The sequence below is a fragment of the Cyanistes caeruleus genome, chromosome Z (assembly GCF_971803275.1).
Source record: "Cyanistes caeruleus chromosome Z, bCyaCae1.hap1.1, whole genome shotgun sequence".
Taxonomy (NCBI): Eukaryota; Metazoa; Chordata; class Aves; order Passeriformes; family Paridae; genus Cyanistes; species Cyanistes caeruleus.
Genome location: NC_141732.1, coordinates 56,628,613 through 56,652,993, shown reverse-complemented (window position 1 = coordinate 56,652,993; position 24,381 = coordinate 56,628,613). Strand labels below are relative to the sequence as shown.

General features: G+C 39.6%; 1 long non-coding RNA gene across 1 annotated transcript; it reads right to left on the bottom strand.

The window, feature by feature from the left end:
- Nucleotides 1-20,305: 20,305 nt before the first annotated feature.
- On the bottom strand, nt 20,306-20,820 carry LOC111940626 (uncharacterized). The gene is made up of 2 exons (XR_002869574.2): nt 20,771-20,820; nt 20,306-20,442 (listed from the first exon to the last, which is right to left on the bottom strand). It is a non-coding gene; the product is annotated as an uncharacterized LOC111940626 (long non-coding RNA).
- Nucleotides 20,821-24,381: the final 3,561 nt, after the last annotated feature.

The window sequence follows — 24,381 nt, the reverse complement described above, 5'->3', positions numbered from 1 at the left end:
TGATTCATATTTATCATGGTTTTGTAGCAAGGGAGGTAGAAATCAGACAGAAAGAGGAGAAAGGATTTACCACACTTCAGTTTGTGGCTCAGGGCTCTCAGGGCACACACAGGAATAGAATCGGTCAGATGAAGCAGCACTGCAGCTCTGGAACGTGATGCTGTACAGCAGCACCTGCACTGATAGACCAGGCCTAGGAGAAAATACAGCAAGCTGTAGCCAAGTCAGAGAATCAAGAGGACCAGGGAAGAAAAATGACATAGCCTCCTTTTAGCCTGTTCCAGATATCTGTGAAGGTGGGCTGGGGGGAGGGTGGGAGCTGGTGGGGGGAATTATGCCCAGAAAAGAGCTGTCCAGAGCTTGCACTATTCAAGTGGCAACACCTTTCTTCCCAAAATCTCTCACAACTGATGGTAAAGGAACATGAAGACTAACTCTCCACAATCCCTTCTTACTACTTCTTCCTTTCCAGGGCTCTCAACAACATGACCTTGGTTCAGCCCTGGCCCTTGTTTCTGATGTTGCCAGAGAAGCCTCAAAGCAGCAGTGCAGCAAAAATGCACAGCTGAACCTGCAGCACCGGTTCACCCTGGCATGGGGTGGGGAAGATTTGTGTTCCCTGAGAGGAAAAAAACATATGAAATACATTTTTTGTGCTCAGATATAACATGGAGTAATTCTGAGATTATTCATGTAACTGCTGGTCAGAGGAGATGGAGAGACCTTCACAGTTCCTAGGCCACTTAGTTAAAGAGAAAGTTTAAACCTGCCTATTACTATGAGTATTTTTTTTTCCTGGAATGTCGAAAGCACTTTCCCCTATCTTCTTTGATTCAGCCCCACTGGCATTAGGACAGCAGGCTCAATCAAAGTCTGTAGCTGAAGAGATGTATGTGTCCAGGAGAATCGATCTCTATTTGCCTTCAGGCTTTACGGAGATTCCCTGCATTGCACTGTGGTGTGAAACAGGGCAGTGAGCTCTCCACTGCCAACAAATACAACCCACCCACTAAATCGGGATGCATTTGGCTCAGCCAAATAAGCCAAATCAAAACACTTGGGATTACTGGATCCCATTTAGGCAGCTAGTCTCAGGCAGGCAGGTTTGTCCCATTATCTTCTGTCTCTTGGGGACATAGGCACTAATTTTAGGAAGATGGCCTTCCAGTTTACCTAGACTTAAGGTATAACTTAATTGTTTCTATCAGAGTAAAGAGTTCCCTGGAATCCAAAAAAAGTTGTTTTCTTCTGGCTGATGGCCAGATTAAAGTGTACTGGATGGAGCTTCTGTACTGACTTGTGGATAAGACAGTGTTCACTAACAACAAGGAGGAAAAGGAAACGAGAAAGAGACAGCAGTCCGGGATGCTTGCTTTTATTGTTTTAGAAATGTCCTGGATACAAATTAGGTTCCTACTCAAATTGTTTACAAGTGACCTTCTTTTACTTGCCCTTGGGTGAGAATTGCATGCTCTGCAACATGCTGTGGACTCCTATCATCACAACTTTGTCATGCATAAATATGTGTGGTCTTTATTTTATTTTATTTTATTTTATTTTATTTTATTTTATTTTATTTTATTTTATTTTATTTTATTTTATTTTATTTTATTTTATTTTATTTTATTTTATTTTATTTTATTTTATTTTATTTTATTTTATTTTATTTTATTTTATTTTATTTTATTTTATTTTATTTTATTTTATTTTATTTTATTTTATTTTATTTTATTTTATTTTTTTCTCAAGTCTCAGGAGGGTTTTTCCACCTCTGATGCTTTACCCTCCTCTTTCTTTTCTACTTTTTTTACAGTAGTCCAAGACACAGAAGTATCTGTAACTACTATAAGTAGTTTTTTTAGTTACTAGTTACTAGTTTAGTTATAGTAGTTTTTTTTTAGTTACTGGTTTAAAACCACGACACTTAGTCTGATTCTCAGTAGTTCCTGCACTGATACCAGTGATGTAATATCATTATATGACAGATATATAAAACATGTATATTATATATGTGATATATGTTATATGTATATAAGGGATATATAGAGATATAGATTTGTAGATATACAGATATGTGATGATCTCCAGTGAAGAAGGCAGCTTCTCCTCTGCTGACAATTATGTTATGGTTATATTTCATTGCTTTTTGGGTTTTTTTTCAATTTCCTGAGCATGACATGGTAATGTAAACTAGCATGTGGGCAGAGTGGTTCAGAAGAGGTGGGAGCAGAAAGCACATAGAACATATGCAGGACAGAAGTTGCTGTTGCTGGTTTTAAAGTTTTTTTGGTAGTTAGGGTATTAAATTTCTTTGACTCTGGCTACAAAAGCCACAAAGTTAGATCACATTAAAAGGTTTCACACCATGTGAAAAACTGAAACTCAGAATTTTTATGGGCATCAGGTCAACCATGTGGCCACATGTCTGGGGAGAGCACAAAATGCTCTACAGCTTTCCTACTTTACTCCTGAGTCTAGGGGCAAACATTAGACAACATGGAACTTGATTAGGGAAGCAAGCTTCACATTTCTGCAGCACACAGACAATACCATACCAAATCAAATCACTACCCATTTTCACACTCAGTTTTTGCCTTCTGAAGAAAGCCAGCTGTGTGATCCCTGAGGGCAGCAATGTTAAAAGGAAGGAATTTTCATCATTCATCAGGTTTCTTCTCTTCAGAAACTGGTTGGTCAGGTCTCTTTTTCCCCCAGGTCTTTCCCAGCCCTGGAGGAGAGACTGCCCTATAAATGTGTAGGGTTTATGTGGTGTGCTTTGGGGTTGAAAAACAAAGCTCATTAACCCTGTTGTAATCTATAAATCCCATGCAGCTCAGCAGAAAAGAGCAGAGCTGGTGACTCTCCTGGACAAGAGTGTATTTGGCAGACAAGCAGGGCGGTCAACACCAAGCCTGTTTGTGGTTTTTGTCTCTTACTGCTGTATTCTGTTGACTCTAACAATCTGATCAGACAAACATTCTCATTAACTACTGCTAAAAGAAAAAAGAAAAAAACAGGAGTCAAGCCTGATATGGCAAGCAGCCAATGTAGTTTGTAGAGAAGCAGCTTATTTGGAAGATGAAAGCTTTTCCCACAGCATTTTTTTCCTAAAGTGGGGAATATTCAAAGACCTTCACACTTAATTGATGTTCACTTTTTCTAAAAAGACAGCAGGACAGGAAAAACCCATGTCTTATCAGGTTTTTTTTTCTCTATGGTGTCTGTTTCCCTCATCATCAGGAGACTGGTGCAGAGTTTTCCAGTGCTGAGTATCTCTGCAAATCTTGGGGTTTTTTTCCTCCTCTCTCTGGGGAGTGATCTGGGAAACAGATCTTGAACTTAAATTACTGTTATTTTATATATGTTACTTGATCTCAGTGTGCATCTAGTATAACTACCTCTAAGTTAAATGAAAAATAACTTTTCTCATAAAATACAACTCCTTGCCTGCTTTTCTAACTAACTCTGCTTGCAGTAAAGTGCAGCAGTTGGGAAATAATCAGCTTCAAAAGGCAGACATCTATCACTTTCAGTAAAAAGGGGACCCATTAGGTGTGAGCAGCAGGGTGCTATAGGTGTTGAGATCAGGCAAGACAGAGACACAAAATCAAACACAAAGCTGTAATACACAAGTGTGGTGGTGGTTGTGAGAGTCATGAAGCAGACCTGTTGAGTTTAGTGAAGAGGCCTTCACTGAACTTGATGGAAACAAGATCCAGACAACAAGGGCAAGAAGAAACCACTAGTACAAAAGTGACTAAAAACACCTTTAAGATGTGTGTGAAACTGATGAAATCGAATTTTCCTCTGAAATATTTGTTCTTGGATGACAGGACTGTGAGTTTTGGTGGCCCCACTGCAGCAGAGAGGAGCAGTGTGTGCACGCACCTTTATTTTTTGTGTATAAGGACTTGTATCTGAACTGAAGAAAAGTTCCTCTGATTTCAATAGGATACTGTCAGTGTTGCCTTTCCAAGGAATGTTTATGTTCAGCTGGGACTTTGCTAAAGCATGCTTTAAGCACTATTGCAGACTTCTGCTTTGTTAAGTCACTGTCTATAAGTTATTTTAGTATTAGAACTTAAATGTACTTCTCTTTGAAAGGCATATATATACTGAGATGCTGCAGCTCATCACTGTTGGTTGGAAACTATCACTGTTGGTTGGTTAGACTATCTTTCTAGTCTAGATAAAACACCTTTCTAATTTTTTTCCATTTATCTGATATTTACCTGGCATTTCTTAGCTCCAGGCTGGGAAATATTTTCTTTCAAATTCCAAATATGAAACCTTAAATTCACAATTAGAAGGTCAAAGTCAACTGGCTGGATAATTTAACATTTAGTTTTGTTGGTGAAACAGTAGTTGCTAGATAGCCCTCTGGGAGGGATTGGGTTCAGAGAAAGGTGAAACCAGTATCTGGAAGACAGTATTAATGATAGGAGGCTAGCAAAGGAAACTGGAGAAGGGTTGGTATGCAGTAATAATGGGAGATATGGACAAAACTTTGTGGTCTACATCTAATGCCTTTTGCTCTTAGAAATATGGATGGGAAATGTCATAATGCCTGGTTTGGTATGCAGATGAAAGTAGACCAAGAAAGTGTTTGTGAATCTGTAATTGCCTTATCATATGGCTGTTAGGTTGTAATAAAACTCTAACTCTGCTGTGATGTTGTGGTTTAACCACAGCCAAAATTCTTCTACTGTGAAAAACATTAACCCTACTCCAGCCAAAACCAGTAGAAGTATGCTCTGCTTCCTATTACCAGACCTTATTTTTGTTGGCCCAACTATGATCCTTTCAGTCTGGGACCCACTATTTTCTATTTGCTGCAATGCCATTTTTCTTATTCACAGACTGTGTTTTCTTTGATCACATATTCTGGGTTCCTCTGAACTGAAGAAAAACTTGACATGCTTGAGAACTGCTCCTGCTGTGGGCAGTACAACCTGCCCATATGGACTAAGCACACAGTTGTGGTGCTTTCTGCTCTGTGTCTCTCATATCACACAGGTCCCCTCCAACCCAAAGCACACACGTGGTGCTTGTCAGTGCTATTGGAACCTGCTGTGCTCTACCCCAGAGCTGACTGCTTGTGACTGACATTTTTCTTATAGGGGCAAAATTATATGAGTTTATTTAACTGGGTATTTTTTCCCACATCTATTTCCATCTCCTGTGCCATGTGCCTGACATGACTGGAAGTAGATGAGAGGAATTACTCTACAATTATACAGCACGTTGTGAAAGAAATGCATATAGTCCTTTTAGGTGGCTTGCTCTCTTACATAACACTGTGCTGTGTATTGCAAATACATAACTTAGTTTTGACCTTATTAGTAGCTTAGTTTTGTGTTCAGACAACAAATAAAATCCTTCTTAAGCATCTGCAAAAGCAATGCATAAATTGTTAAATATTTGGGTTTCCAACTGTCTTTACAAATGTACTGAATATTTCAACTGTCTTGTGACGTTATTGCAATTGCCTTTCATTGGACTCAGCAGAATGTATCTGGTCCAAACTTACAGCAGCTTAATATTAAAACATCTTTGTGACAACACTGTGATTTGCTGACTTTATAAATTATTAAGGCATCTGGGTTCAGGAATGTATTACAGAGACAGCTTTGAAAGCCTTTGCCATTAGCAATATTGTGACAAAATAATCTGGGAACTTTGGTACCTTGAGGAACACAGCTTGCTTGGGGAACCCAAACGTGTCCAGTAGCTGAACTGCAGTGAAACCCTGAAACACTTCCAGGAATGGGGTATGGAAGTGATGTGAGGTTTCCAGATTTGTGCACCAATACTTGCAGAGTTCTAGCAGAGGGTAGTTCATTGAACCTTTAGGAGAGAGTTGCTACTTCCAGCCCCTTGGCCTCTGGAGGGCACAGGTTCACCCAAGCCTTCTGCTCTGGCCAGCTGCTCCCCAGGGCTAAGGGGAGCTGAGAGCCTCCAGATCCTGAGGAGATGAGAGGGCATTCCCAAAGTGTGGAGATATGCAAGATAAGGAAGGGCACACAGCAGCATCCTGGGAAAGGGACACAGAGGGCAGCTCCCTAGCTGGGCTTCCTGCTCTTCTGGAGTGGTACAAGGTCTTTTGATATTTAAACTATGATTTGCAGCAGGATGTGTGTGTGAGAACGAGTCATTGGCAGCATCCAAGAAGGAGTAAGATTTCTCAACAGAGCACAGCTGTTCTGAAGAGATTTGGATTTAAATCAGAGCAGAGGAACTTATGCCAAGCAGCAAACTGCTACTGGCTTGGCAGCAGTTGTGCTTTGCAGTGTCTCCCATGCCAATTTTCAGCCACTGGAGGTCCGTGCCAGGTGTTGTAAATGCCAAAAGAGACCCAGCAGCACATCTTCATCTGGGCTATGGTCAAGCCTTCCTGTAGATGAAAACTCTTTTGTCTGTTAAGGTGTATGAAGGCAATTATAAGAACCTAAGCAAAAACTGGTACAGATCCTAAGAGAAAGATTCTGAGGTGGAAAATATCAAATGTTCTATTTTTTGTTTTATATTTTTAAACATGATTCTGTTAGTATACTGATTAAATGCCACATTAGATATTCAGTTCCAATATTAAAATTTTAATTTTATCTAGATTAACTGTGGAAGCTATTTGATTTCTATATTTAGTATCTCTTCCCTGTCACGCAATGCAGAAGGAATTGTGGATGTGATGTGCAGGTTCAATTTCCATCTTGCTCTCTTACAACTGGGCTATGTTTTGGAATGGTGCATGTAGTCAAGAAATAAATCAGTGCAATGGAAAGGGAATAGATTTTTTCCTTTTATATTTAAAAAATAATGAAGTTCTATGAGATTTTAATAAAACAGGCTGAATACCAGGAGGCTTGGAAAAGGATATGACAGTGAGAGTGTCTGTTCACTGAAGGGCTAGGAAAATGGAGGAAGAAGTGCAAGTGAGAGATCATATACAATCAGACAAAAAATCCCCCAGAAAACAGAAAGCCAGTCAGATGCAGAGAGCATATTTTGTACTTTGGAGAGAAATGTTTCAATATAAGTACTATCTGGAGAGTTATGAAAATCCCTCTGAACTGTGTAGTGTAGCAGGTTTCCTATTTGTAGTAAAGAGATCTGTGGCTTTTTGTAGTAAGATAATTTAGTATATTCTTATTTTTTCTGATTTCCTCAGAGGTGATATTGGAAGATGCTTCACTGCTCAGCTGTCCAAACAAATTCCCTACTTGTCCTGTGTCCAAAACGCAACTACTGGCTCACAGTGGATCATCACTAATGTTAAGAGGTATATCCAGTGTCTAACACTAAAGGATAAGGTTCCTGGGTCTATTCTCATTTTCTTTATGACTTTAAATAAACCCTGTTGAAGTCACTGAGGTCCTATGACATCAGTAGAAATAAAAAATACAGGTCAGTTAACCTCCCCTTGATTCCTAGGATGGTGATAGAACAGATAGCCCTGGAAACCATTTTCAGGTACATGAAGAATGACAGAATCATCAGGAGTGCTCAGAATGGATTCACCAAGGGAGTATTTACAAATTGAAACAAATTGATTCACTATTCTTCCTGAATGTTAGGAAACACATATTTACTGTGAAAGTGACTGAGCACTGCCAGAGGTTGCCCAGAGAGCTTGTGGAGTCTCCATTCTTGGAGATACTGAAGAGCCAGCCATCTGAATGTGGTCCTGAACTCCTGGCTATAGGTGGCTGTGTTTGAGCAGAGAGCCTGGGCAAGATGACTCAAAAGGCCCCTCCCAATCCCAGCTATGCTGTCAATCCATCATAGGTAAAAGCCAACATGTCAGCATCTTAACATATTTATTTTTAAAATAAACATGTTACCCACTTTGCGAGTTGTGAGTACTAAGATTCAGATAATCTGTTCTGTGAGCTTTATTAGCATTAAACCAAGATGTCAGTGTGAGATTAAACCCTGTTGACGTTTACATGACTATGCTTCATTCCTTTCAGGTCATCTTTGACAAGTGTTAGGCAGTGTCTACAACTTTCTGGGAATGGGTGTGGTGGATGTCTAATAGGTGTAGTTCTTCTGAGTGAATTGCCTCATAAATGTGCTCATGTGTGGCTGGCTCTGACAGTCTCTTCTGATTTTACATTCTTCTGTGATCTCTCTGAAGAGGCAGGAGGATCCTTGTATCCTTGCCCCCAGTACAGTCATATATGAGGTCAATGTCCTCTACTGAAAAAGGTGACATGCCCCTTCTAGGAAACACATCCATAGCTGTGATGGCCAGACAGAATGACCTAGGGGACAGATATCTTTGAGAATCCAGTATTTCAACATTATTCCATAAGATAGGAGGAAGTGGTAGGTAGTCAGCCTTCAAAATTGAGTCAGAACAAGGAACCTGCTGTCAGGAGCTGGACACTACAAACTTAGATATATTTTGGGACTCACTGCTGACCTGACATTTGCTGATGTTCTGATTCACTGGCCTACTATTTCAGACACAGAGAAACTACATGCATGGAGACATCAGAAGCATTTGAGGGATTTATGGTCAGAACACAAGGTTTTCTGGAAGTCAGAAGGGCTTCCGTCTCTAAATCTTTCATCTGGCTTTAAAATTCAATCCTGAAAGCTGTAAATGGCCAGAGTAAAAGGAATTAGCTTCTTGGCAATTGTATTAGAAGGCCTGCTACTGTGCTACTAAGAGGGAAAAACGACATTGTTTGTCTGGATGTTTCGCCTCTGTTAGTTTTTTAGATTATTTTAATTCATTCAATCTCTCTTCATCTAAAGTATGTGCAGAAGATGTTCTTGAGCACAGACAGCACAGCTGTGCTTCCTGAGCCTGGAAACGTCCAATGTGATTGCAATGACCTTTTAATCACAGTTTAACTGAATAAGCTTCATAAAGAGGTAAGTAATAACAAAACTTTAAGTCCGTTTGAAATAGAGATAATACTCAATTATTGCAAAACATTTAACAGAAGTCTTCTTTTGTAGTCCTTGGCAATGAACAATTTTCACTATCTTGCAAGAATTATGATTTAGACACTGGGACAGGCTGACTTCTATTGAATGATTACTCAAATCCTGAGTACATTAAAAAATTAATTTTGAAACTGCAAAGAGGCAGAAAATGAGTCAAATGCCTTTAAAGATTTTATGTCAAGTTTCTAGGGAAATGAACTCTCTTCATAAAGGAGAGTTGTTTAATAAAAAAATGCAATAAAGACCTGTGATGCAAGTCATGTGATAGAAAATAGATTGGCATAATCAAACTTGTCTAACAATTGCAGCAGGGTAAAGGTTTAACAGTCAACTCATAACAAGGTCTGAAGGTGACCATCAAAAAAATTCTAGGAAGGAGGGGAGGAAAGAGGAGGGAGGATCGATTACAGATGATTGTACAGATTAGTACAATTAACTATTAGAACAACCTAGTGTAATAATTTTCTCACCCTGTGGAATTTTTTATGCTCTTCTGTGAGCTTCAGACTGAGATGGGCGATGCTTTGAAAAATATGCTATAATTTAGTGACGAATTTTTGTGTTGCTAGTGATTTGTGGAACCTTGCATTGTAGAAGAGATCATACAATAATTTTTGAATCTGTGCTTTTGATTGAAATTTAGGGTAAGAGTTTTAAAATTATTAATTAAGTCTAGTTTTTCTTGGGTCCAGCACAAAAGTTTCTCTGGTATGGTCACCTGACATAAGTTTTGCCATGAAGGAAAAAAAACAAAGATTAATTTTTTTAAAGGACTTTTCTATTGAGAGTTTGGATGGCTTTCAGACATTAGATGAGAAGACAGGAAATTTCAAATTAAATTTTGGAGGCAGATGCAGAGGAAAACACAGAAAAAGGAATGCATGAACCATTATGATATGGCTGACTGGATCTTGTACGTTCGTGGGAGAGATTCTCCTGCCGATTTTCTTCTGTGTAAGAAAATCAAAGCCTAAAGGAAAGCATATCTGGGCTTTTAATTCTCTTCATAGGCGAAAATGTCTTGGGATGTTCCACTTAAAAATGTAAACATTTTTCTAACACTTTGAGACTTTTCTGCTATCATTTACACTATATTTAGTATAAAGCAATGTTTGATAAATTAAAAAGGTAACCCCACAGTTAACTTGAAAGAAAGTTGAGTTAGGATGAATTTTGCTTGTAGAGTCACTATATTTAGGACTGAGTCTTTTACCACAATGAAGGTCATTCTCTCTATTGATTTTTTAAGAGCAAGGCTTAATGGCTGACTCACATGCAAAATCTTCAGCACCATAACAAAAGAATGGTATTTCATTGATCAAATGAGACTGGTTGCTAGGAGCTTCTTAACTACAGATCATGATGCTTACGGTGAAGGTAAATGAATCCTGAGCAGTTCAAAATTCAGTAGTGTTCACATGTGGAAAATTATTCAAGCATTAGAGGTTTCCTCTAGAGTCTGTCTTCCAGGAATTTGCTTGTCTTAAAAGGAAAAGCCCTCAGCATAAATATCTTGAAAAAACAGGAAGCATGCTGCCATTGTCCCAAAATGTTAATCATTGCAGGAGTGGCCTGAGGTCTTGTGTTCTGCAGGAGGAGCATAGGCAGAGTTTTCTAATGCCCTTGGGTTTGGTTTTGTTTTCATAACACTGCCTCCATTCCACCTTGCACATGTATGCTTCTTGCCACCCTTGCACCCATACTCAGTGCGTATATGATCCCCTCACTTCCTTTAGATGTTTCTCATACCCTTCTTGCATCCTCTTCTCATGATTGTGGTGTATGCAGTTCCTGACTGTGTCTGTGGGGTTAATTTTTGTAGATCAAGAGAGGTTCTTGTGCTGGTGTTCACATCTTGTTGCAGCCTTCACATCTGAATTCCTGTTGCCTATTCCAAATGTAGTAATTTAGAGCTGCCTGATATCCTTGGAGCTAGGAAATCTTCCTGTGCCTATTTTCTATATGATGCAGAGGTTTTCAAAAGCACAAAGAAATTTAAGAACATTGTCTCTTTCTGGGAAACTATATATAAAAAGTTCACACTTTCATGAGATGGAAATATTGGTTAAAGGGATTATTTTATTTCACCTTTATGCACATTAATTGTAGTGAAAGCAAGTTGCTTGCATGCTCTAAGAACAATAAAAATCTCTCCCATACAATTTTTTGAAAGAGAAACAGTACTGACCCGAGCAATTTTTTGTCAATATTTTGCCATATTTTTGCCACTTTTTATTCAGTTGGAGAGCCTACCTAGCTCTAAACTAGCAACCATTACATGCTTTCAGTATTTCTAGAGAAATCTCTGTCCCCATTTTTTGTCACTTTGTGCGTCTGTGAAAACATCAAAGATGAGTTGCTGTGACATCTAAGTTTCATTTTCAAGATCAAACATTTCACTGAGATAAGCCTTGTATCATATGTAATGATAAGTTCACAGCAGCAGCAGCAGCTGTCACACAGGTGTGGGGGGATTTATAAATAAAAAATTACTGGGGAGCTGCTGGGGCTGGAGCAAGAGAGATGGCCACAAAAATCAGTCATAGAATGGTTTGGATTGGAAGACACTTTAAAGCTCATCTAATTCCAACCCCCCTGCCATGGGCAGGGACACCTTCCACTTGACTGGGTTGGTCAGGGCTCCATCTATTCACAATAATGCCAGGGATTAGGCCATCCACAGCTTCTCTGAGTAACCTGTGCCAGGGCATCATCACCCTCACAGTAAAGAATTTCTTTCCTCATATCTAATTTAAAACTGCTTCTTTTCAGTTTGATGCCATTTTCCCTTGTCCTGGTTTCAGCTGAGTGGGGTTAAACCACACCATGCTGTCACTGCATGCTCCTGTAAAAAGTTCTGCTCCATCTTGCTTGTAGGCCCCCTTCAGGTACTGGAAGGCAGAAATTAAATCCCTCCAAACCCTTCTCTTCTCCAGGCTGAATAATCCCTGTTCCTATAGCCTTTCCCCGTAGAGAAAGGGAGATCCATCACTCTAATCAGCTTGGTGTCCTCCTCTGGACTCACTCCAACAGCCTGATGTCAAAAAAGCTGAGCTGCAGTTCTTGCACCTGTCAGTTCCCTGCCTTCAAAAATGTCTTTAATATCAGCATCATATCAGGATTTTGGCAGAGATTCCCTACTCGTTGTCTTGTAAGGTTAAGTTCACACAGTACAACTATGATTATAAGAGAAAGTAATATTTTTTTAACATATTCCATGTAAGATTTAAGATTTCATTTAAATTACATATAAGTATGTGCTCCGTAAAAAAAATTTCAAAGAATTTTTTGCAGTGTCATTAGTTTAAACTGATAACAAAAGCGGTCATTTACTGCTGTCCTAATTAAAGCCCCAGAGGTGTAGAATCACCTCACTCCTGCAGGAGGACTTGAAATACTAAAAGTTGAGGGCTCCCAAATCAGAAAGTGGGCCTAAATATTCCTTTTCTTGTAGTTTTCTATCATCATTTATTTAAGCCTTTCCTCTTGTGGCTAGGAGGAGCCAGGTATGCTTTTGGTCTGGAGGTGGGGAGAAGAGCCTTGTGTTTGGTCTCTTTGCTGACATGTTTGAGCAATGCCTGGTGTGCATGCTGTGCTGCACTGCACTCTTCTACAAGAGCCCCCTGCTCAGACTGAGCCGCTAAATTTCCTTGAAAAAGGATAAGCTGTCCAGACCAGGCCTTCCCTCTTCCTCCATTTTTCACAGTACCTCTTCACGGGCACTAAATGAATGGCCAGCAAGTCTAATGGAAAACTGTAAAAGCTATTAGATTGCAAGCCAATATCTGATAACAGGGGCAGCAATAGATTATTTATTGTCTGTTGGTTTCAGACTATGTTTGTAGTATTGTCTTGGCACTGATCTTAGTACACAGTTGCAAAATGCATTAGCAAAGCCCCCACTGTTTAAACATTCATTATACAGGGAAATGAAACATTTCATCAATTAATGTGAACTTGGTCAACACATGATTTTGGAAAGAGCCTTGTGCAGCCCCAACTCCTTTCAGGAGGAAGGGAGCCGGACAACAGCAGGCAAACAGATTTGCATTAGCTGGAGAATGAGAACTGAGAGGATAACACCATCCTCTGACTGCACTTGTGCCATGTCTCTTGGAGCTGCATTTACCCACCTGTGTCCTTTTTAGATTTTCTGCTCTGATGGATAAAAATACATGTCAATTCTGAACATAGAATCAGGTAACCTGCTCAAAATTTTTATCAGGAGAATATGACCTCTTGTGTATTCCTATAAAAACAGCATGAGACAACTTTTAGAATAATTTAGAATAATTTAGGGGAATGACTCTTCTAAAAACTCTCCTGTCCACGAACATCTTCAGATTATTCTGTTTAAAGCTACTAAAAAATTTCATTCTCTCTAAATAACATTGATTTATTTTCAGCAAATCCAACTCTAGCTCCCATGTCTGAGAACTTACACACTAATTTAATTTACACTTATTAATTTACACTAATTTCTCTTTTTCTGTAGAGGTGGTTTGTGAGAAAGAATTTTGTCTCTCATAAAATTAACCACAGTTATTTTTTCAAGTTATTTTCTTAAGTGTTTTTACCATACATTACATACATTATTGCATATTTTTTCGGTATCTTAAACAGATTTTAGTTATAAATTGCTAGGCAGATCCCTGACAAAATGAGTGTTTTAGTCCAAAGTGATACAACAATGTATTTGGGTTTGACGTCTCTTTGTTGTGTTATACTAAAGGTTATTTATTGCATTCCATAATAGTAGGATTTCTGCTGTCCCCTAGTGGCTATTTTCTGAGTTCAGTACACTCATTATCATTTCTGTCATCCTATCAGAAATTATAAACTGGCTTGTGGTTTGGTTTACATCAGAGAATGCACACAAAACCAAACTCAATTTAAAATATTTTCCGCTGTAAAACACACCCGGTAATAGGAGTCTTAGGAAATTTTGAGCAATTGTAGCTGTTTAGTTCAAACTTTCCAGGAAGGTGCCAGAGATTGTGTGGTGCCCTTTCACACAAGCTTGCAGTGAAAAATGAAAGCGATGAAACACGGAAACAGATTTAGAAAAGCAGATTTAGTATTTACTGAGGTGAATAGCTGATCTTTTGACGCTGTGCTGAATCTGCGTAACTTGTTAAGACAATGTTCCGAGAGGGCAGGAGTGGCACGGAGACTCCCTCTGCCCTGCACCCTGATGTCAGGCTGAGCTGAGCTGAGGTCAGCGCCCACCACCTGCTGGCTTAAAGCCATTTCTGCAGCAGCAAAGCTGAACAGGCAGCACTGCCTGACGTGCAGCAATACTGACTGAATACAGCAATACTTTCACGAGGTGAGATTAAAAGGAACTTTATGAGTGAGTCTTGAATGGTATTACTGGTCCTAATGAGAGCAAAGCTCTGCCCAGCTTCAGTAGGCTAGAGGTGGGGAAATTGTGACTTTTGTAAAGTAACTGCAGAACAGAGATAGTTGTTGAAATGTAGTTTATACGTTAAAACTCAGTTCAAGCTGCTTGTGTAGAATGACCAAATTTTTTCATAAAATTCTGCAGAATGAACAAATCCAAGAAGAGCATTTTGTGATCCTTCTGTCTCAGAGTGTTTTATCTCCATCTATTAACTACAAGGATAAGAAATAATCCATTGCTTATATTAATAGAAGTCCAATTTAGGTATTAAACCAATGTATAAATGGCGTAAGCTGGCAGAAATTTCCCAGGCAGAAGGGAAGAGTTAGGGGCCATAACCTGGGAAGGCACTATGCCTTCCCTGTACCTCCACACTCTCCAGGTACAGAGTGACCTGAGGAATTTGTACAGGTGCAGCTGTTCCCTTTAGTCTTGTGCTTTACAACACTGGAGCTGTAATGCTTGCATGTGGAAGTTATATATAAGATTTAACAGATGTCTGCTGCAAATCTTATTTTTTTATACAATTCTCATTTTTGCAGAGGTTCTTTGATAGAGACACTAATTAATTAATTTTTTTTACTGCTTCTTAGTACCACAAATAGACTTCATGCAGACTGGCTATAATGTTTTCCATCTGCTAACTACATCAATAATAAACAACAAATTAATTCGTTCTTTGATTTCTCCATAGAGAGATGGAAAAAAACACCCCAAAAGTTCTCTTCATTTACCCACTTCTCTGTTGTTGATACATAGACAAATGCATATGTTGATACATAGACAAATGCAGTCCTTATTTTTAAGCCAATGGAGCAACTGTGGATAAATTTAGGCATGTTGAACAAATTACACAATCTCTTAGTTTGTTTGCACACGCACAAATGGTGTAAGCAGTCATGGAGCAATATAACATGTGCTTCTTTATCCTTTTTTTCAGCAAGTCCTTCAGCTGAGCAGGGAAACTATTCTTTTGCAAGGCTAAAATGCAATGTAGGTAATATATTCATAATGGGTTCTTATGATCCACTCTTTATCCCCAATGACTCATTTTCAGAGCTTAATGCAATACTCCAAAAGCTGAAAAATGTAATTCAAAGCAGCTTCCTGGTCTAAAGTACTGATTCACTCATTCACTGTTTATAGATTCTTGTTGCAGACTTTCCTGGTAAGTAAAACACAAACCAACTGAACATCCCAATTATTTCACTGAAATTGTCAGGGAAGTGTTTGATCACAACTCCAACAAACCTCAAATTTATTTTAAAACTAAAGTGTACGCTTAAATATCTTCCCACAGCGAAGAGGTTTTTCTAAACTTGTCCCGAAACCTGAAGGGTTGTCTATCTAGAAACCAAAGAAGACAAATTACAACTACACACCTTAACTAAAATATATTTAAGACTTTGGTGTGGTTTTATAATTAGGGGAACAGAAGCCAAGAATTTCTCTCACATATTCAAAAGAAGAAGTAGCAAAAAATGTAGTGAGTACAAGAAAAAAGTGACCATGAGAACACTGGACCATCTGTTTGTTTATTTCCTCCAGAAATGCTCAGCCATGACTGCCCATGAACTACATGTGCATATTTCAGAAGTTTGTTCTAATGCTTGGGCCTTGTGAAATCTCAGCCAAAAAATGACAGTTTAGCTTGGTTTAAATACAATAATGAATTAAACTTCTCAGACTTTAATTTTTGAAAAAAATGTTATTGGTGTTTGATAGCTGTGGATTTAAAATGTATAGTTTTCTTTTGGCAAAACTAATGCTTATGGCTTTTCATCTTTAAGTGAGACTACACACCATTCACCCTTCAGAACTTGAGTGCTGCTGGCAAGTGAAACTCCTGGGTCTCTTTTCCCCACCAACCCGGAATCTGGATCTGGTTCTGCCACCTCATTCACTTGAGCATTTTAGTGACTTTGGTAGGATTGGAGCATTATTCAAGCATGCCTTGCAACCCTAAGATAAGCATTACTCTTTTTTTGCACCCAAAAGACCAAGTCTCTGAGAGATTAGAAGATTAAAGCAGTACTAGGCAAGTCTCTCTGCCCCCTTGTCTGCTGTCTGAGCCTCCCAGTGTCTGAAATTTTGAAACTGAAACTCCTTCGATGCCTGAAGGACTTCTCCTGGGCACATTAGAGGCTCTTTGATCCTGCTGCTGTGTAGATCATCTTGCAGCTGAAGATTAAACATGTCAAGATTCATAAACCTGCTGATTCTTCACGATGCCTTTTTAAAGGGCCATTTCTCATGTCTGCCCAGACACCTGCTGCATCGGCCTTCATGTAAAATGCAAGTTCTTCCGTCCAAAGCAGTGGATGAAGACCTTTGTGTTCTTCATGGCTTGAGTCAGGAGGTTTGGCCTCATTTCCCCATGAGCCTGGTAGATTTGCTCTAACCATCAGGACACAGGTTCATTGATTTGAAGGACAAGCTGGGGAAAACTACCTAGGTCTCCACATGAGGCCACACTGCTAGAAAAAAATAAATGAGATGTAGAGTGATGTAGGATTACAGCCAAATGGTTTGGGATCTTTGGGAATGAATGGGCATCCAGGCTCCAAATCCTACCTGTGCAATTTTGATAACTGTGTGTCTAATTTCTAGTTGATTTCCCTAACCTTTAGTTTTAGTTTCTCTCACAACTCTTACATGGCTTACAAAACCAGCTTTTCTCCTGAAAAGACTACTAGGTGTCTAGAACACTTTCTGAAGACATGTGAGGCTTAGCATTTGTCAGGCACAAGTGAGAATAGGAGCTGTCTCTTCTGTAGCCTGTAACTCGTCTGAGCAGTAGCCATTTGGCTTTGAAAGTGGGGGGGGCATCCTGGTCCCAGCACATGTTGGGAGGCACAGAACAGACCTATAGCACAATGGGGTGTTGAAGGCTTAATGTGGACAAGGTTTTGAGAGGCATTCTTTTGCATTGGCATCAACTTTTCGTGCAATTTTCAGCAACTCTTTTCTCTTCACTGTCTGTTATGGTTTCTAGTTTGAAGCCATTAATTCCCACTGGCATTTGTTTGGGAACTGAACAGGGACCTGAGGAGGCAGCTCTCTGCAGAGGTGATGCTGTGAGACTGAGTGGCCAGCTCACATTACAGATCTGGGCTTAAATTTCTTGTTTAGAAAATTTATTGTTTAGAGTAAGACCCAAGGGTTTGACTCTGGGAAAGAAAAGCTGAAAAAAGCCAGGAGGTTTTTCCCTTAACTTTCCCTTTCTAGTGGAGACTGATTCCCTCCATGTGGGTGCAGGAAGCCTCTTCCATCCCCTAGCTGATGGCGCAGTGCATTTTTTGAGGGTATTTCAGCACTATGGACCCTTCAATATGCAATTCAGGATCCAAATAAATTCGTGGTTATTTTAATTATAAAAGACACAAACACACATCTTAGCAGGGGGAGGAAGGTGATCCTCTGACTCTTTTCTCTGAGGAGCAAAAGCTCAAGCAAAAGGCTGGAGAATAGCACCATCTCCTGGAAATGCCTCATATGGCTTGGCTTTTCTAAGCTAGCCAAATGCACTTTTTTCCTGAAACTACTATAATTTAACTGGTACTGTGGTTAAAGTATTCCCTACTGCTACTAAATTGCTGCTTCAGCAATAACTGAGTACCGCCCGTGCATGTTTTCTCACATATCCCATGTTAACCGTGAACCAAGTATGACACAAGGATAGGGATGTTCTGTCAGTGTAGAAGTTGTGGGTACACCATGTTCACCACAGGGACTTGTCAGCATGCCTCTGAAGGCCAACTAAAATGCCTTGGGACCCAGGCTAAACTGATTTTACATTTTCTCTGAAGCCTTCAGCTGCAACCTGATTTTTCTTAGAGGTAACAAAGAAAATAAAAGAAAATCAAATGTAAAATGTAAAATGTAAAAAGCAAAATCAAAGTGTATTGTCTTTGCAAGGCAAGACTTTATACAAGGGGGCTGTGAAGGTGCCTTATGCGAGATGCTGCCAGAAACTTCCCCTGTCTCTGACAGAACCAGTTCCAGACAGCTCCAAGGTGAATCTACCACTGTCCAGCGAGGGTGGTAGCATCTCTGGTATAACGTATTTGACAAGGGGAAAAACCATTACTGGATAGCAGTGACTGCAGCCAAAGAGAAGAGTGAGAATAAGCTCCGTGAACACACCCACCTGACCTCACAGTAAGTTTTTCCTTAAGAACAGCAATGTTATCTCACTTGAACACATTCAAGTAGGTAGCAACTAGATAGTCAGTCTAAATCTAGATTTAGATTAAGCCTTTGACAACATTTGCCACCAGTGAGTTATCACATATAAATTATCAATTAAACACAATACAAACCTCCTGAAAATTAGCTGACAACCAGTAGATTATTAAACCATAGAGGATAATTTGAATAATGAAATTAGAAATGTTATATGTGGCATTACAGAGAATTTTAATATAGAAATCTAGATTTGCCTATATTGTTCTTGTCAAGTGTTGAATTTTGCCTTTTGTAGTTATACCACATTAATTGAGGTGTCTGAATTCACACTTTGTTCACTTCTGGAGTGATTTTCCTAACAGTAAAATTATTTGCTATGGCCTTTTATTTTGCAGCTACTTTAATCTTTTAATTTAACTTTTTTTCCCCATGCTCTGATTTGAAGACTTCTCCTTATACCACCTGCTAGATTTTTTAATGCGTGAGACATGACTGAAATTTTTTTCTCTCCAGATGAAACCTAGCCTGAAGATGAACCAGCTGACTGCAGTGATAGGGCAAGACACTCTGCTTTCTTAGTTTTAACTCATCAACCAAGTTGTGTTTCAAAAATTAAGTCACATAGATCTCCATGTGGGCTTTGCTTCGACTTAAAATAGTACCTTGAAAAAAGCAGATAATCCTTTTGTATCTTAAGGTCTATCACTAAATACTGTCAGCTCTTTACTTCTTTCAGAAGTGAGAGGAGATTGTGTCATTCCCAATGTAACTTTTTTTCTCCATAAGTCATTACAGGAAACCATAGTTATTACAGGTCTGTATCAACTCATTTGGAATCTCATCTGATACTCATACCTAGCTTTCAAGTCTGTTCTTTGATACTCCATCTTTCTTCCTGTTTTTCTTCTGAGTCTGTGACTCTCAGCCTGACCTTTCACAAAAGACTTTTATGTGCATTCCATTCCCTCACATCTCTTCCAAAAAATGTTACATTACTGAAGACAAACAAGGGACTTGCAATAAAACTCACTTTTGTGTTCATTCAGGGACAGGAGAAGCAGTTTGGTTTAACACTCCTATCAGTGTCACCCTTTTATTTTTTTCTCCCCATTTCCAGTCTAAACTATCTGTCTTTGTTAAAACTAAACCCAGGGTCAATCTGATTTCAACTAATGCATTCACTGCTGTCAGTCATGTGTATTATGCTTGCTTCAGCTAATAAGCCATGGCTCACAGAATGAAGAATAGACTGTCTAAAAAAGCAGCACCCTTCATGTTCCACTGGTGATGGAATATAATCTTACATTTCACAATACACAAATGCATAGTGGGTTCAATATGGACTTCAGACAGGATAAGAGAATGAAGCTCAGTTTTCCTGTAGGTCAAGCAAAAACATTTTAAAGGAAACATATCTGCTATGCCCAACCCAAAGACTTTCTAGAAATAATTGCCCTTTCTTAGGTGGCTAGTTGTACAGTTACTAAGTAAATAAATATTTTTTATTAAAAGCAAGAAAGTAATTGGAGGTTGTTACACAGCAGAAAGTGACCTGGGTGACTTCTGCCCTGCACCCAGATGACAAAACGGTCCCTCTGACAGCGTCTGTTCTGCATGTCTTCGTGTGATGCATTTGTCATTCTCCTGCTTCAGCATCCTCATAGCAGTGTGTCCATGTCAGGCTTGGAGGAACCTGAAATGTGGGTACTAGTCCCATAATATAGATCAAGATATTCAGGGAGATAAAAAGAACTACAATATGTTGGCTTTTATTGGTTACTTCTTCCATTATTTTGCATTAGCAACCACTCAGGCAGGCTGCCTCTTTTCAGTTAGAGGTCTTTCAGTGTGAGTGATGGTGCATGGAGTAAAGCACAGTACAGTAGAAATTCCTAGAAGACAAGTAAGCAGAAGAGTGTGATTAGCAATTCTGTTTCTGGCTTCTGTTACAAGAAGAGCTGGCTTGCTCTGAAATAGGAGAAGCTGCTAGAAAAGGTTGCAGCTACCTCTGTCTTGCATGCACTTAGCAGTTTATCTAAGGAGACTGAGCAGGACATAGACAAGACCTCTCCCTGAGCTCCCTCCTGCCTTGAGACAATGGAGTGAGGTGGAAGGTGATTGCTTTTTAGACCAGTGTAAAAAATAATCCCCTCACTGTCAAACAGCCCAGGCTGTCTCTTGGGTAGGGAGTCCCAGAGGAAAGCACTGTGAAACACATACCTAGGTACAGCAGTGAAGCTGATGACGTAAATGGGGAACAGTGCCTTCTGTGTGGTAGCTGATCTGCAGATTCTGAAGGTTGACAAGTGAGTCTGTTCAATGAGTTGAGGCTCTGTACCCAGAGCCTCTGCTGGGGATAGGAAGAAGCAATGAGGAGAAGAAATGTGAAAAATTAATTTCCTCCTTTCTGTGTCACTTTTAATTTCTCCCTCCCTCCCTACATGATTCTCTACATACAGTGTAAAGTGAACTATACAGACCTGGAGGGCTTTCACAGTTTACTGTGGTTTTACTTTGATTTTGATGATTTTGATGCTGATGACCGTAATGGACCACTGTTGCCTTTTCAAGACATTAATAATTTCAGTTGTCAAACTGATCAGATTTACATTTCACTCTCCTTCCTCTCTGCCAGCCAAACTGTTTTAGTGAAGTTCATTGCAGGAGTCAGCTAGGAGGTGCAGAACTCAGTCTCTGGCTAGTGGGCACAGTGTGAGCTCCAGCACGAAGGTGAACAAACTTGAATAGGTTAGCTTTTGTTAAGAAGAGAGGGAGTGCCTCAGTGTGCTGTGCCTCAGGAATTTTCCCCACCTTCATATAATATTATCACAATACAGGCATTGCAGTACCCTGAAAATCTGGGAATTTCTTGGGAGCACAGCTGAGGAGATGGAATGATCAGCAAAATACTGAAACCAACAAAATCTAAATGCAAGTATTATGTCAGATTTATTCATATGAATTTGAAAGCCTAGGTTTAGATCTCAATTTGTAGTGTTGAGAACAGTACATCCAATCGTAAATAAATGTGAATCATAAATGAAGTGTCAATACACATGATATGGACCTACTTAAAAATATCATATTTGGTCATGGAGTTTAGCAAGGGCAGTATTTTGTATTAATACTTGCCTTTCACTTTTTGAATTTGAGGATTAATTTTTGTCTACATTGAACTTTCCAAGTTAAATTTAAGCTTATCACAGAATTTATCAGTTTGTTAGAGCTCTGATTTGTAATATTCTTTAATTAGGAAAATTGTGATTATCTTCTTGAACAAGTCTCTTTAGACAGCCCACCATGACTTTAACATGAGCTGTAGATGCCAAATTAAGCAGTAAATTAAAATTGTTAACAACCGCATTTTATGCCTAAATTCACTGAAAATTCTGTCCAGGAAACTAAAATGTCCTCAGAAAAATCTAAAGTCTACATGCAAAGTTCAACTTTTTTTGACAACTTTTACAGAAGATTTTTAGATGTCTCTGGATCTTGCCTGGGGGGAAAAATAAAACAAAACAAAAACCCAAAAAACAAAAAACCAAACCATACCAAACACAAACAACCCCCTCCCCCCCCCTCCCCCTTCCCCCCCCCTCCCCCCAAAAAAACCCAACAAACAAACAACCAAAAAACTGAAAAAAAAGGCAGGCTGTGGTTTTTTTGTTCTGGTCCACTCTAATACCGGTCTGGATGGCTGCTTTTGCTTATTTAAATTCTGGCCCACAATTTCAGCAGGATAGGACAGGAGACACTTCTTGCCCTAAACTGTTGCTTGTGTTCCCAGTGGCTTAATCCTCCAACTCCAGCAGCACCAGGAGGATATCTGGCATCCCACTGTGTATCAGTGCCCATTAAACAGGAATACAATACCAGAGCAGTCTGCTACTCATTTATTAAAGTACACAAGGGGTGTTGTAAGAGAAGCTATTTTCACTGGGACTAATGAGCAGAGTTTTAATTGCAGTGGAACTAGGACAACAACTTTTCAATTGCAGCATAACTGATTGAGGTAAAATAAGGGTATTCTCCTCAGGTCATCCTGGGCTTTTTGAAATGATTGTCTATGTTGATAACAGTACTTGGTAACTGTACCATGGAATTGTTTGCTCAGCTCAATCAGTGGCAATTCTTTTTTTTTTTATTTCAAATACAGCTTAACAAGTATATACTAATGCAAAAGTTTCATTCTAGTAATTTTTTTACCCATTCTGGAACTGCCAGTGACTCCCAGAAATGCGAGGGACAAGGAATTATTTTTCTCCATTAAATATTCTGTATTTGGGGTCTTGTTCTTCTAATTTGAAACAAGAACCCAAAATCTCTCTCTCCAATTTGAGCCTTTTGTTAGAAAACAAGTAAAAACCTCTTTGCAATGCAATTGACATCAAAACCTTGTGATGGAGAGGGCGTCTCAGGTAGTCCAACAGAGGGAGAGCCAGTGAAGCTCCACACTGCCAGGCCCATCCAGGACTCATATACACACTCAGATAATCATATACAACACAAAACATGGCTGGTATATGCACATGGCTGTTATATGCACATGGCTGGCCACACTGATGGAGTCAGATGCAAAAATGCACCACTCACACAAACTGCACCAATGCCCTTGTACTGTGGCCTTCTCTGGCTCATCAGGATGAAGGCCAATTGGTGGGAAACATATCTATATGTTTAAAGAAAATATGGATTGCTCCAGCAACTAAAACCATCCCCAGGTGGTCCTGGATCCTTAGTTTACATGGCAACTGGCACCTCTGCACACATGCTCTGAGTGCCTGTGGCTTTGCTCGTGGTCATAAGCACACTATGGCTCCCCAGGTAAGTGTCACCTGGATCCTCTTGTCTCCAGCTGTCTCACACAGGCACACACACACACACACTCTCACATACAGATAGAAACAGGTCTTTCAGTTAAACCCAACCCTTACTTTCTGGCCTGGACTCCCAGTGTCTCCAGTAGCCAGCTTGCACACCTGCACCCATGCCAGTCCCTGGCACCGTGGATGGATGGACTCCTGCGACACCTGGTCCCTCCTCTATCCTGATGAGCTAGAGAAAGGAACAGTGCATGTTCATTGGTGCAGCTGGCACTCAGACACCCATGACCATGTGTGCATACAGAATAGACAGTCCTTCACCCAGGAAATTGCTTTGGAATGGATTTTAGTGGGAAGACAACACCACCTGAGTGTGGTGGCCAGGCACATGGCAAGGCCAGAGAAGGAAGCAGAGCAGAAATGAACGTGTTCAAATGTCACTATCCCTTTTATCCTCTTATCCTTCTATTTCTCATACTTGTTCCTCCCCAGAACATCTTGGTCTCTTGCTTTCTCCCCTAACCAACCTTAATTAAGTCTTAAATAGTCTCCAAATGCTCTTCCCAGTATCTCTATCATGGTTTATGGTTTATCTGCAGCAGGCAGATAAGCCTGACACAGCCACTCACTCACATGCCACGTTCCTCCTCCGCTCCTTCTGATGCAGGAGAACCAGAAGGGTACAAGTGAGAAAACTTACAGATATAAGTAAAGACAATTTAACAGGCAAAACAGAGTTGTGTGTACAAACAAAGCAAAACAAGAAATCATTACTTTTCTACCTGGACAATGCAGCTGTCATTCTGTCATTTATATAAAGAGTATAACATCAAAAATGAAAACAAATATAGCTCCTGGTCCTGCAGGAACATAGACAAGTATTCAATTTAACAGTATTCACTCTGAACAAGCAAAATGCTAAACACAGGTAGTAAATCTATAGTTGCTTCTAGTAATTGAGAAGGAAGTTGGGTTTTGGATTTTTTTTTGCTTGGTTTGGTTTTGGTG